Source organism: Coffea arabica, chromosome 6e (assembly GCF_036785885.1).
Source record: "Coffea arabica cultivar ET-39 chromosome 6e, Coffea Arabica ET-39 HiFi, whole genome shotgun sequence".
Lineage (NCBI taxonomy): Eukaryota > Viridiplantae > Streptophyta > Magnoliopsida > Gentianales > Rubiaceae > Coffea > Coffea arabica.
Genome location: NC_092321.1, coordinates 34,033,487 through 34,050,111, shown reverse-complemented (window position 1 = coordinate 34,050,111; position 16,625 = coordinate 34,033,487).

The following is a 16,625-nucleotide window of genomic DNA, read 5'->3' as shown; positions in this document are numbered from 1 at the left end:
AAAATTGGATAGTTAGGATAAAATTTAGTTTTTGTGAGGATAAAAATGAAAGTTTAAAAAGTGACAAAAGATGTTTAATGGATAATAGAGATTGATAATAGGGATAAACGTTAATGGATAATAGAGATAAGGATAATGGATAATAGAGATAAGGGTAAATTTGAAAACACACAAAGTAAATACCAAGTTAACTACCTACACAAGTTTTATTATTGTAAAGATTTTAACAAGATGTAAATACATTTGTTCAAAATGTAAATCATTTTAAGTACAGTATAAGTTTAGTATATATTCTCATAGGATCCATACATATTATTAAAAATGTTGTAAAATTAATAAAATGAAATACTATAATAGGAATTGAAATACCAGGGAAAAAGAGTAGAGGAATGGAAAATGATTTTCTTATATTTCAACTAATACAAAAAAGTCCTCACAAAAGGTGTCAATGTACCTCTATATATAAATACTACAAGATTAAACGGTACATCAATCCTATTAAATACCCATTACTACAAAAATATGAAAAATCCTATGAAACGGTTTCTCCACTACATGAATAGATTGTAACTTCTATACATAATATAACAATAAATTAAGAATTAATTCTCTTGGGAATACAAAGGAACATCCACACTTTTAGTTGTTTTATAACACTCCCCCTTGGATGTCCATTACACAAAGAATATGCCTAGTTAAAACCTTATTAGGGAAAAACCCATCAGGACAAAAATCCTAGTGAAGGAAAAATAGTATACTATTCCTGTGTATTAATTTCTCCCCTTGATGCAAACATCATTTGAGATTTTTTAATTGTCGCATTCTAATATTCTTCACCAATTTCTCAAATGTCGCAGTTGACAATGCCTTGGTAAATAAATCCGTCAAATTATTATCTGATCAGATTTGTTGCACATCAATTTCACCATTCTTTTGCAAATCATGGGTAAAAAAGAATTTTGGTGAAATGTGTTTCATCCTATCTCCTTTAATGTATGCTCCTTTCAATTGGGCTATACAAGCTGTATTATTTTCATATAATATAGTTGGAGGATTTTCTTTTTCGGAGGACAACCTACAACTCTTTCGGATGTAGTAGATCATTGATCTTAACCAAACACATTCTCGACTAACCTCATGAATTGCTATTATTTCAGCATGATTCGATGAAATAACGGCTAATGATTATTTTGTAGATTGTCAAGAAATGGTTGTACCTCCATATGTAAATAGATAACCAGTCTGAGATCTTGCTTTATACGGGTCAGATAAATACGCAGTATCAGCATAACCCATCAATTCAGATTTGAATTTATTTGAATAAAATAAACCAAGATCAATTGTTCCTTGGAGATAGCGAAAAGTATGTTTAATACCATTCCAATGTCGTCTTGTGGGCGAGGAACTAAATTTTGCTAATAAATTCACTGCAAATGATATATCAGGTCTTGTACAATTAGCAAGATACATTAGTGCACCAATTGCACTAAGATATGGTACTTCAGGACCAAATATCTCTTCATTTTCCTCTCATGGTCTAAAATGATCCTTATTAGGATCTAGTAATCTGACGACCATTGGAGTACTCAATGTATGTGCTTTTCCACATAAAATCGCTTTAATACCTTTTGGATATAAGCAGTTTGGTGGATAAAATTTTCACTTTTCAAATACTCAATTTGTAAACTAAGGCAGAATTTTGTCTCTCCAAAATTTTTGATCTTAAATTCCTTTTTCAAATATTCAACAGCATTTTGAATCTTTTCAAGAGTTTCAATTAAATTAAGATCATCAACATATACAGTAATTATCACAAAATTTGACCCATTTTTCTTGATAAAAACACATGGACATATTGGGTCATTAATATAACTTTCTTTAGTTAAACATTCACTGAAACGGTTATACCATATACGTCCAGATTGTTTGAGCCAATACAAAAACTTTTGTAATTTAATAGAATAAATATCTTTAGAATTTGATTTGCATGCTTCAGGCATATTGAATCCTTCGGGAATTCTCATATAAATATCATTTTCAAGATTCCATATAAATATGCAGTAACAACTCCATTAGACGCATATCTAGTTTTTCATGTACTGCAAAACTCATAAGATATCTAAATGTGATAGCATCCACTACAGGTGAATACGTTTCATCATAATTAAATTCAGACCTTTGTAAAAATCCTTGGGCTATAAGTCTTGTTTTATACCTCACAATTTCATTTTTCTCACAAATACCCATTTATATCCTACTGACTTTACACCTTTAGGTATTTGGACTACAGGTCCAAAAACTTTTATTTTAGCCAGTGAGTCCAATTTAGATTGGATCGCATCTTTTCATTTTGACCAATTATTTCTACATCGACATTCATCAACCGATTTAAACTCATGATTCTCGTCCTCTGCCATAATATCAAGTGCTACATTATATGCAAAAATACCATCAATAATTATTTCTTTTTTGTTCAAACTTTTTTCTTAAAGTAATAAAATTTATTGAATTTTCTATAATTTCATTCTCTTCAAGAATTGGTTCTTTAGGAGCGACCTCTTCAGGTGATTGAATTTTGTTATTAATTGTTAATTCATCTACTCTTCTTTTCTTTCGAGAATTTTTATCTTTGGAACCAAGAGGTCTCCCACGTTTCAGGCGTGTTTTAGACTCATTAATACTTGTAATTTATCCTTCAGGAACATCGATTTTAATCGGAGTATTTTCAATAGGAATATGTGATTTAGTAACTCTTCTGGAGTCATTAAATGCATTCGGTAATTGATTTACAATTTTTTCCAAATGTATTATTTTTTGAACTTCTAGTTCACATTCTTTAGTACGAGAATCATGGAAATCCAATAATATTTTTGAAGTGATTTCCTTTTTCGATTAATTTTTATCTCCCCCTAATGTCGGAAAATGTGATTCATCAAAATGACAATCTGCAAATCTTGCAATAAATAAATCACCTGTCAATGGTTCCATATACTTGATGATTGAAGGTGATTCATAACCGACATATATCTCTAATCTTCTTTGGGAACCCAATTTACGACGTTGGGGCGGTGCAATTGGAACATAAACCGCATAACCAAATATTCGTAAATGAGAAATATTGGGTTCATAACCAAAAGTTAATTGTATGGGAGAATAAGTATGATAACTTGTCGGTCTAATTCTCACAAGTGTTGTTGCATGTAATATAGCATGTCCCCAAGCAGATGAAGGAAGTTTAGACCTCATCAACAATGGTCTAGCAATTAATTGTAACCGTTTAATAAATGATTCGGTTAGACCATTTTGTGTGTGAACATAAGTTACAGGATGTTCAACAGATATTCCAATGAACATACAATAATCGTCAAAAGCATGTGACGAATATTTACCAGCATTATCTAAACGAATTTTCTTTATTGGATAATCTAAAAATTATACTCGCAATTTAATTATTTGAGCAAGCAATCTCGCAAACGCCAGGTTGCGAGTAGATAATAAACATACATGTGACCATCTAGTTGATACATCAATTAGCACCATAAAATATCGAAATGGTCCACATGGTGGATCTAAAATTCCACATATATCACCATGAATTCGTTCTAGAAATGTAGGGGATTCAGTCCCAACTTTAACTTGCAATGGTCTAATAATTAATTTCCCTTGAGAACAAGTAACACAAGAGAATTCATTGGTTTTTAATACCTTTTAATTTTTAATGAGTGGTCATGTGAATTCTCAATTATTCGTCTCATCATTATAGATCCGGGATGTTTGAGACGATCATGTCAAACCATAAAATCATTAGGATGAGTAAACTTCTGATCTACTAGGTGATGAATTTTAATTGTACTAATTTGTGCATAATATAAGTCAGAAGAAATAGAAGATAATTTTTCTACTATACATTTTTTCCCAGAAATGATACTTGTGATTAATAAAAATTCATCATTTGTCTCAGTCATTGTCTCGATATGATATCCATTTTTGCGGATATTTTTAAAAACTCAATAAATTTCTCCAAAACTTGGAAAAGAGTAGTGCATTATTTACGACAATTTTAGTCCATTCAGGAATAAATAGAGTAGCTCTTCCGGAGCTCTCAATCAATTTTGCACTATCACTGATGGTATTAACATTTGTCTCTCTTATTTTTAAACAAAAAAATATTTTTTATTTTTCAATATGGTGTACGTAGTAGCACTATCAATGAGACAAATGTCATCATCACAATTATTTAATCCCAAATATTTAGCATCCATTTCTTCTTCAGGAAGAAAATTTCAAATAAAAATAAATATTAATAAAGATGCGAAAATAAATATTAAATAGAAAGAAAATTACATGAAAGATATAAAATATCATAAAATATCTAAATAATCATGGAGTATTTGTTGACATCTTCAGGATGTTCAAAAAAATCAGCTACATCAAAGTGTGTCATATCAGCATCATCACTATCATCATTCTTTTGATCAATGAAATTTGTCTCAACACCTTTGTCTTTCTTTTTCAATGATGTTTGATAGAGGTCAACAAGATGCTCAGCCGTACGACAGGTACGGAACCAATGACCATCCATACCACACCGGTAACATTTTTCTTCATAAACTTTCTTTTCTCCATTTTTTTTATTGTAGTTATTTTCCCTCTTTTGGGAAATATTTTGTTGTTTGCCACGGTTATAATTTTCACGGGGCACAAATCTATTACGATCACGTCCAAGGCTACGTTCACGTCCACGACCTCCTACACAGCCACCTCTATAGCCACGTCTACGACCTCGATCAGATTTTGAAATTGAGTTGCATTCGATTCAGGGAATGGACTTCCACCAGTTGGTCGGGATTCATGATTTTTCAGCAATAATTCATTATTTTGTTCAATCAAGAGAAGACATGTGATAAGTTCAAAATATTTTTTAAATCCCTTCTCTCGATATTGCTGTTACAGGAGCATGTTGGAGACATGAAAAGTAGAAAATGTCTTTTCTAACATATCTTCATCGGTGATTTTTTCACCACATAATGATAATTGAGAAGTAATTTTGAACATTGTTGAATTATATTCGTTGACAGATTTGAAATCTTGTAGCCGTAAGTGAAGCCAATCATATCGGGTTTTTGAAAGAACGACCAACTTCAAGTGGTCGAATTTTTCTTTCAAATCTTACCAAAGGACAATAGGATCTTTGACAGTAAGATACTCTATTTTTAATCTTTCATCTAAATGATGATGAAGGAAAATCATAATTTTGGCACGGTCTTGGTTTGAGAATTCATTTTTTTCAACAATAGTATTACCAAGACCTATTGTCTCAAGATGAATTTCAACATCTAATACACATGATAAATAATTTTTTCCAGAAATATCAAGAGGTACAAACTCTTGTTTTGTAAGATTAGCTATAAGAAATTAAAATAAGTTTTTGAGTAAGAAATTTACCTCAGAATTTACTTGAAGAAATATGGGCAGAATTTCGGCAAAATCTTGTGTTTCACTTTTGTTCAAGGAAGAGCCTCCGTTTTCACCTTTTGCTCAAAAGTAGAGACTCGTGCTGATAACGTGTTGTAAAACTAATAAAATGAAATACTATAATAGGAATTGAAATATTAGGGAAAAAGAGTAGAGGAATGGAAAATGATTTTCTTATTCCAACTAATGCAAAAAAGTCCTCACAAAAGGTGTCAATGTACCTCTATATTTAGGTATTACAAGATTAAGGGGTACATCAATCATATTAAACACCCATTACTATAAGAATATGAAAAACCCTATGAAACAGTTCTTCCACTACATGAATAGATTGTAACTTCTATACATAATGTAGCAATAAATCAAGAATTAATTCTCTTGAGAATACAAAGGGACATCCACACTTTTAGTTGTTTCATAACAAAAAATGATTTATTGCTCATAATTTGAGCCATATATTTTTTTTTCCTTGGTCAATCCTGACCATTAGGGATGGCAATTCCTGACACGACCCAAAAACACGACACGAATCTAACACGAAATTAATGGGTTTGGGAGGTTCGGGTCAGAATCGGGTCGAACCAGATGAACCCGAAAAGAAAACAGGTTGATTTTGGGTCAACCCGTGGTGACCTGATATGACCCGTTTACAAATTAAAAATAATTTAATACACATAAAAATTATTTGATCTAACTAAACTAAATCATTCTTTTTTTTCAAAGGCATTAAATCATTTATTACTTAATCCTAAATGAATTTATTTAACTTGTGTGAAGTTAAAATTATCATATTTGGACAAATAATATATTACATTATTTTTTACTTTTATGCTATTTTAATTTATTTTATATTTGGTTTGGGATAAAACACTTTTACGGTGTTTAATTTATTTTACATTTGGTTTGAAATTATTTATTTAAAATTTTATTACTTGATAATGTAATTAATTTTGTAAGAAATTGATTTTATTAGAAATTACAGTGATAAATTAATAAATTAAAATTAAGTTTCGGGGTCATTTCGGGTCGACCCGCCAACCCAAAATTTTCGGGTTCGTGTCAGGTATCCTGACCCGTTTCGGGTTGGCGGGTCAGGTTCGGGTCAGTTGTTATACTTGGGCCTCAACCCGACCCGCCAACCCGAACCCGACCTGATTGCCACCCTTACTGACCATAAACCTTCCAAGAATTGTTGCGCTGCAATTCCCTCCCCAAACTCGGAATAATTGTGACAGTCCTGTAGGGGATTGGCAACATTAATCGTGCCATTTTTGTTTAAGTTTCTCCACTTTGTAAATAATTTTCCTAGTTTCAATTATTTTGTCCATTGTAAATTTCAATATTCTAGCCCTTTTCCATTTAATTTGATAAGCTAATTGTTGTTACTTTGTGATAAGTTGTAATAATTGCCATACTTTTAGGATATCAACTGCTTTCTTGAATCAAATTTCTGCTTGGAAGATATTTTCCGAGTTTCAAGTCTCAAATGCTTAATTTCTATTTTTTTCATTTTTTTTCATTTTTCTTAGATTGTAAATGTTGTACATAAAAAAAGAAAGAAAATAGTCTAAAATATTGGTATATCAATATCTAAATTATTCTTTATATATATAAAATGTAACGAAGTTTATAGCATTAAGTTTTATATTTCTTGAACCACTTTTTAACTTTCACAATAAGGGGTAAAACAGTTCTATCTTTTTCAAAAATTATCCTTTTAGTTTTTATTAGAAATCCTTTTGGGTACATTTTTATAAGAATTAAGGGAGGGGCACATGCACATTAAGTAAGAGTACAATTATATGAAAATTATAAATGAGCAGTACTGCTCCTTTACAAGGCCAATACAAGGAATACTCATTCTATCTAATCTAAGAAAGCCATTAACTTCAAAAAGGAACATTTGAAGAGGAAACACATATATATATTTGTGTCAACACAGCTTGTTTTGCAAATGATCCGCTACCTTGTTAACTTTCTCCGTAAGCATGCCTGAAAACAAACTCTCTTTGAGAAACTTGGAGCCTTTATTTGCACTATGTACTGATGAATCCTCCAAGGAACCTTGTGTGAAGCAATAGAAGATAATAGCACCTGCGAGTCCATCTCAACAATCAATCGAGCAAAGCCCCAAGACACGCACAATTGAAGCCTTCAAGTAATGCTTTAGCTTCTGCCTCCATATTAGTGCAATGTCCATAAAAAGATGATAAAGCCGCTATATTTTTTAACAACTTCTTCATGAGTAGACGAGATGCGAAAAACTCCACCCCCTTTGAAGTTTAAGACAAGCATCAACGCCTCTTGTAGAAGGAATATCCAGAAAATTTTCAAATTCAGCCACACATCTTGCAACCTGTAACAAAGAGCAAAAGCATGATTAATGCTATCACAAAACGGACATTTGGAAACCATATGAAAGCCGATAAATCTCCACGTAACAATGGAGACATTTTTTTCAATAGACTTCTTGGAAAGAAAAGCTCGTGTGAACTGTGATGTGGCTTAAGTATTGTTGGTGTATTTTAATAAAATCTTAATTTTTTGCCTTGACCAAATCTTTACAAGGAATTATAATAATTTATTTGGAAGTTATGGGAATTATAATGTTGGGAGTTACAATGCATTTTGAATGGAGTTATTATACAATTATTTGAATAAGAGTTACAAATGAATTATTTGGTCAAATGAAGAATTATTGAGTCTTTATAAACCATTCAAATGTGAATCAATTTTTAGGTTACAAATTCTATCAATTAACTACAATTTAATATGGAAAAATTGTTATACATTGGACTTTCAACCCTTTTTCTAAAGGTTTTTGTAACCTATAAATAGTGAAATTCTTTGGAAAATTATAAACACACTTCCCTCAACAAAAGATCATTCTAAATACTATTTTTCTCACACTCATTTCTTTCTCCCTCATTCTGTTTACTTTGGACAAAGTAAGATATTGGAAAGCTTCTGCTTCTCTTGGTCGTGCAGATCAAAGGGAAGCAACAACTATAGAGTCGGCTGTTGTATGCTGAAGGCGGTAGGCATGCTAGACCTTCTGCATCGGTTAAACAAATATCATAGGGGCGCATATCGTCTTCAATAGAGCGTTCTACGCTTCAACCCTACCGAACTTTATAGCAGCTATCAGATTTAAGGTGGTTGGATTGAAAATCAGAAGTTATTCGTGTACTCTCTTTCAATAATTCTAAGATCTAGTCCGCGCGTTAACTCATGCCAAATTAACTTTTGATGGTACAAATTATTTGTATTTATTAATGCAATATTGAGGCATGAGATTTTTGTTAATTTCTTTGTTAAATTTTATCAAAGAAATTACTATTACTTATATGATTATTTGAGTCTAGAACCAACAAGTATTGTGAATCGAGTAATTAAAGCCACAACTCTGGGATGAAATCCAATATTTTTAAGTAGCAATGAGACGCAAGACCACGATGGTGCACGATCAAAAGCCTTCATCATATCCAATTTCAAAATAAATTGTTGTGGTACCTTGTCAATTGATTGAACAAGTCCTTGTGCTAAGAGAATATTGTCTGGCGTTTCACGCCCCTGAAAATTTGTTTGCCGAAAGAAAATACCACAGATTGATATTTTTTATCAATTCTTTTTCATAGTTTATGTTGACCATTTTTGCTGTTTCGACTTCTGCTATGATAACTCAAGCCAGTTCTGTCTCAGGTCTAGCACTTGAGCCCACTAATGAGCAATGAGCTAATGGTTAGAACAGAGCAATGAAAGAAATATTATTGAATATGTTCTTTAATCTTATGTCATGGGTAGACAAATTCTAGAGCCATCACATAAATGACAAATCACAATTCCAAAATATGAACTTATTAATTCCACTTTGCATCCCGTAAATTCTTTTCAAATTTCACTTTGCTCCCTGAGATTTCAAGTATGGACATATTACAACTTTGGTTTGCACATCCACCCACTTTGTCCCTTTAAATTAAACACACTGAGAAAATTGACATTTTATGGCATATCTTTGATTAAACTTCATGCACCTTCAGTCATAATGTCAGATAAAAAATGTGCAACGGGTATAAATGGGCTTTTAATTGGTATTTTACCAACTTGCTCATGGAGTCAAATATACAAAAACGAGAATATTGAGACAATATCACTTAACATTCTTGAATTTTCAAAAATATCACTAGCCTTCCCTAGATTTAGCTTTTTGTAACATTCTAAACTTATTTCATAATGCATAATTAAAATATTCATTTTGAGAGAGAGAATATAATATTCTTCCAAAATTGCGCTTTTCTCGTGGTCCTTTAATTTTGATAACAAACAAATATATATGGTTGATTTTATGTCAAAATATATACATTAACTCGAACAATTTCCCAAATTAAATTATATTTAATTAAAAGAACAAACAAGATTCTCTTTAACTCAATATTGCATGAAAAAATACAAAGAATTTGTACCGTTAAAGTATATTTGGCATAGGTTGAGGCGCATAATAAGTCACTCTCTTTAAGATGATTTGTACCCCCATGGAATATAATCCGGTGTAGTAGGCCTCAACATATTGTTTCCAGAATACAATACCGCCACACCCTTCCCTTTCTTCCTCCTCCATTGCCAACACCGCCCCTCTCCCTTCTTTATTTCTTCTCCTTCTTTTCATCCTCCTCATTCCTTCTTCCTCCCCCCTCCTCACTCCTCTAGTCTTTGTTCCCAATGTTATGAAAACCGGACCGGACCGGTTGGTTCGACCGGTTGAACCGCGAACCGGCCATGGCACCAGTCCAGTTCTATGCTTTGGTTGACTTTGCTAAAGAACCGGTCAAAACCGTGAAAAACCGGTGAACCGTATTGAACCGGTTTTTGAGTTTCTTTTTTTTTTTTAACTTTTTGCAAAATGCTTCTATCAAGATTCGAACTCAAGACCGTTGCAATAGAAGACCAATGTAGTAACCATTGCACCATCACATTTTATTTGCTTTTTTTGATAACTTATTTATATAAAACAAACATCTATATTTCATTTTTCCATTTTTCTTACAAAATCTCATCCTCTCATGACTTTTTCTTTTTAATCTTCAACTCTTTCTTTCTCTCTCATCTTTTCTTTTGTCACTCCATTTTTAATCAAACCTCATTAGTTTTAATTTATTGATGTTTTCTTCTATCTTTTAATTTTATTTTTGTCCATTAAATTGGAAAAAGTTAAAAAAGAATTATTGTTCCTTAACCCAAATTATTTAATGCCACAACCACTCACTTTTATCTCATTTTTTGTTTCTTATCAAGTTTGCATTTCTATTTTCAATTCTCTTAACTTCTTTCGAACTCAAAACTTTCTTTTTTAAATTACAATCTTTAAATCTCAAATACGTAAATTAAAATTTAAGTTCACAATGTCAAATTCTCATAGACGTGAATTTTGTATAATTTCAAAATATTGTGATATTTTTGGGTTGGATTTAAGATTTTTTTTGGTAGATATAATTGAAATTGAGATGAAATTTATTTGTTTTAACTTATAATTTAAAAAATTTATTTTTGAAAATCCAAATTATTCAAAAATAGTGAACTTTTCATCATATAAAGTTTTAAATTAGTCCATTGCATGTCTTATTTTGTGCATATATATATTTATATAAATTATTTTTAAAAAAATTCATTGAACCGAGGTTGAACCGGTCCGACCGGTTGAACCTCGACCCTTTCACCTCACCAGTTCAATTGACGGTCCGGGTTTTAAAACATTGTTTTTTCCTCTCCCTTCCCCTGCAACACCCTTCTCCTCTCTATGCCTAGAGAGGGAGGAGAAGGAAGAAGTGGAGGAGAGGAAGAGGAAGAGAAAGGAGAGAGAAGGAGGGAGGCAGGGAGGGACAATGGTGGATAGTGGTGAAAAATAAATAAAATTTTAACAATACCCTAATAAAATTTTAAATTTAAATAAAATCCTAAAATACATTTTCAAAGATATTTAATATATACGGACCCATCTAAAGTAAAAAGTTTTCAAAATACAATACTACAGTGTTGTTTTTCAAATACATCCTTGAAAACACCTCTAATTTTTATGGATATTATAATTTTAAGCACTTTGTCTTTTTGTGCTACTCAAGCCGTCTATCTGGAGAACAAAAGTTTTAAGATTTTTAAATAATTTACGAAACTCCTAAATTCATCCAAAATACCTTTACATTAATTTTTAATTTTTTTTCCTATCTGGTGCCCTAAGGATACACAATAAAAATAAAGTTGGGTCCAATATTGAAGTTTTAACTCACCACTTACCCTCTGAGTTCCAGCACTTCTACATCTACCCTCTGTTGTAACTCACCACTTTTAACTTACCCCATCTTAAAAACAAAATAATACTGGGTCCATTCTTTATTGTGCGCCATTAAACTACCAACTAAATGAATCCTAGAGGAAAAAATTTCTTTTGCAGATTGAAAACATCTTTAGTAAAGTTTTAATTGTTTGTTTGTACTTTAAATAAATATAGTGCTTATGATTACTGTTGCCGTATTTTGTCTCTTTAGAGTTACACCTTCAGACTTTTTGTCTTTGATGAATATGCTTACAATTTTGCGAAATAGTAGGACAACAAAGAGAGAGCATGGAAAGAATTATCTTCCCTCCTTCAAAATGAGTATTTACTCATACATTTTAAATTGGGTTTAAAATGTTACAAGAACTTAAAAATAGGGGAGGTCACTGATATTTTTAAAAGTTTAAGGGTACTGAGTTATATTGTAAGAAAGCTCAAGGAGGTTTCTAATATTATCTCAAAATTATACGTGCATATGCTTTGCCTTTTGTCATTAACTCTGTTTTCAATTTGATTTTCCTTCTCCTCATCTTCAAAGAAGGAAGCTGCTGTGTCACACAACCTCAAAATAATTTTTTTTGCTTGTACTTTTTTTTTTTTTTCGGTGTTTAAGAAGAAACAAGTTGCTCCTCAAAGAAATAAAAGGAACAACAACTTATGGGTATGCGTCGTTTTCTAAACCACAAGGGAAGAAACTTATCGATAAGGACCTTCATAGCTTGCAGTAGGAGCTACAGTTAACAAACCAGGCAAATCACGTGATTTAATTTATTGACTGTAATTAGATTGTGCAATCACTAAAACTAGCGTTTTACGAGTCATGAAAAGGACTTCTAAGCTAAAGGATTCGGCACAAGGCTAAATCTGTGCTGCGTGTTTAAATTGTTTCTAGGGTTAATTACCCCAGAGTATACCTTGATTTTTATTTTAATCTTTATATTTATTACTTAATCCCATAAGAGACAAAAATGCCCATATATTATACTAAGTTTTATTTCAAATTTTCTACTCCTTTTAAACATTGAATTTTTACCTATGGATTGATTTCGACCACTCTAATTGGTAGTGGTAATGTTTCATATGAAATTAGTCCATATATTAAGGAATACCCTAGAAATTGAGTAGTTTCAAAAAAAAAGGACAAAGAAAAGATCCTAATAAGCAATAATTCATTAGAGGAAAAGCAACAACAAGAGAGTCCAACATTTGACATGTAAATATGCGATTGTGAAAATGAGTAATTGACTTTGAATTGTCTAGTTATAAGACAATAGAATACAATTTTTTTTAATTCCTTAAAGTGGAGAATAGATTAAATTGATTTATAAAAAATATACATAGTTTCTTCAATTTTATAAATTAGCCAATGTACATCATAAATTTTTTCTTAGAAAAAATTTTTATTTACTTAAAAATAAAAGTTTTAAAAAAATAATTTGGAATAAAAAAAGAAAAGAAATACCTACAAAGGAAAAAAATCAACATAGTAGAGGGATATTTTTGCCACTTAGAAGGTTAAGTGACACAAAATAAAGGTTAGGGAGGTAAAGTGAGAATTAAGGTATACTTCAGAGGATAAATTGTAATTGACCCTTGTTCCTATTTTGAGCTTTAATTTACAAAACATATCTGAAGTGAAACATTATCCACACTTTGAAAATAAATATTTTATTCTACTCACAAAGTCTCTTGCAAAATTATACTCCTATCTGTTTTATTCTTCTAGAAGAAAATATATTTCATTGTGAAAAAATTACTATTACTTCTTTAAAAAGTAAATTGTGTACCATCAAATTAAAATGGTTGGATAGCCAAATTATAAATTGGTTCATCAAACTAAAAAACTCTTCCTACTTGATACTTCAAAATTTAAGATCTCATTCCAAGTTGATACTTCAAATTGAGAAATATATCCTACTTTAGGCTATTTTTTTAAGGGATATTCCGATTTAGTCTTACAAACCGACAATTGATAACTAACTATGGAAGGATATAACCGAAAAAAAAGCAACCACTTTTTAGTCCTTCTATAAAAAGCTTTCAAGCATTTATTATTTGTATTGTTTCATTTTCCAATAACATTTTTTTTAATGTCATAGGACAAAATATTAGAACCATTATTTCCATTCAATCGTCAGACTGTACACAAAATTAGTAGGACGCACTGATTTAATTTCCAGTTAAGTACACTTATCTTTCTTAAGATTTGACCATATTACAAAACTAGCCAATGGTTTAACAAAATTGCACTAAACCCCTCGAATGCCAACAAATAGGCTTCTCACGTCAACCTATTGCCACAAAAGTTGGCTTAAGTAAGCGTAATATCTTACTATCTTACTATATAATAAAGCATGAGTAGGGTTTGATGTATAACAAAAAGTGTTAATATTTATCCTTCCAAAAATATTCTTTCAATATTTATGATTATCTATTCACGTCGTATTTGAAAAAACGCACACTCTTACATAACTACCGCTACATAATTATCATTACACTTCTCGATTAACTAATTAATTACTCCACTAATGAACATTGCATCACCTCCCAAAAATCCTTCTAACTAATTTTTTATTCGATATCTTTTTTATTATTTTCTTTTTTCTAAAATAAGCACACACATAATGTGTGCCCAACCCACTAGCATGTTTTAAACCCCCGTAGTACTCTTTTGCAGTTTAAGTCAATTACATTTATCACCTTTGAAGTTTATAAAAATTAGAAAATAAATTTTGTGGTTTGTCTGAATCACAATCTTACGTTTTTTTTTTAACTAGTTTTTTCAGCCTCACGCAAGGCGTGAGGATGCCCTGAGTCTATGTTAATCAAGATCAAATGAAGGCAAGTGGATTAATGTAAAATGGTTATATATTTAATACATGATAGGTGTTAATAAATGTGGAGAATTTGACTTTAGGTAAATTGAATATTGCTGTTACTCATTTACTCATTTGATTTGTAATTTTCTCTTAGATAGTCAGTCTTTGGCTTAAGATCTTTGCGAATTCTTGATACTATAAATAAATGATGCATTCATTTAAAATGTACAAGTACATACAAATATCATAAATATGGTGACGCTGATCACTTTTAAAATTATGCACACACTATTTGTATCTAATCAAGAATGAAATAAGTTTAAACAAGATCAGCTAGGTGAGAGTGCGAAAACTTTACCTTGTAAAACCGCCAAATCCAGGTCTTCAATTGGAGAAAGAAATACATCCAATATATTGCTTTTCAGATGGCTTTCTCTCAAGATTACATAGGCAATACAGCTTTGTGCGGCTCCCACAGACCGCTTCGGACACTACCCACCGCCCACTCACCAGGGGAGCTCAAGCAACTACAACTATACGATGAAGATACAAATACACGTCTGAACTCTGAAGCACAAACACAAAAGCCACCAAAGTTGACCAAGCACACAACTGAAGCACGAATGCAAAAGCCACTGAAGTTGCCCATAATTTAGGCGGTGGATCTATTTTACAAATGGGGTAACAAACTCGTGTTTAAAATCCAAAAATATATATTTATAGAATCGTTTTTTCATGCTCGAAAGAAAAATTGGAACTACTGTAAAAGTTTAAAAATTATAATCCATTTCTTAAATTGCATATTTTTTTTATGAAGAAAGTTTATCCTTTTGCAAAAAAAAAAAAAAAAGGTTTACGCAGCCACGGGATACTTTCATATTTTTAGTAACAAACTCGTGTTTAAAATCCGAAAATATGTATTTATAGAATCATTTTTTCATGCTTGAAAGAAAAATTGGGACTACTGTAAAAGTTTAAAAACTAAAATCCATTTCTTAAATTGCATATTTTTTTATGAAGAAAGTTTATCCTTTTGCCAAAAAAAAAAGAAAAAATGTTTACATGGCCACGGGATTCCTTCATATTTTTTTTAAATTTTTTTTTCCAAAACAGGAGGACCCTCTTGTTTATATTGGTAGTATACATTTTCACATTTTAATGCATATTATTTAATCCAAATTTGAATTCTAATATCAACTTTTGTATATATGACATGTATCCAAAAATGATAGTGAGTATGTTTGGATTGAAATGATTTGAAAAAATAATTTGCTTCACAAATTCCAAACACCTTTTTATCTCATATATATAACATCATAAAATATGCTATAGTAATTATCTCAAATAAATCATCCAAATAAACTCCTATCCAAATAAACTCAGTGTATACTGTATATTATGAAACTCTTGGTTGAAATGTAAGATAATTAAAGAATATTTCGTAAAGCTACATATGCAAAACAGTGGAAATGTAAGATGCTGCTTTCAACGTGAATCAAACACAAAGATGCCAAGTTTCATCGGTCTATTGCAGCAAGAAAAATTTGCTTGCATGATATTGCACTATTAATGCCTTACACGAAGAGAATTAAAGAGGATAATAATGGATATGCCATATTATATCTAAAAGTTGAAGCACTCAAAACTGGTCCAACTTCCACCATACATATACCCAAACCCTAAGAAAACAAATCGAATGTTCCAATTTCTAGGTTTCAATTTTTATAGCAAGCCTAATTAAGAATATAAACAAAAATTAAAACTCTGAATGAAGAAAATACGAATAAAAGTATCTAAAGCTAAAGGTTGGATAGTACATTACTTTTCTGAAATTTCTTATCAAGAATTAGTTCAAACATGTTCAATAATTATTTTCTCGTTATACATAATAGTGATTAAGGCACACTCAGATGTGTGTATAACTAATTAGAATAAAAATATTTGTAATAATAATTCTCTTATAAAAGTGAAGTATTATAGGGGAACAAGTGAATGGACTTAAT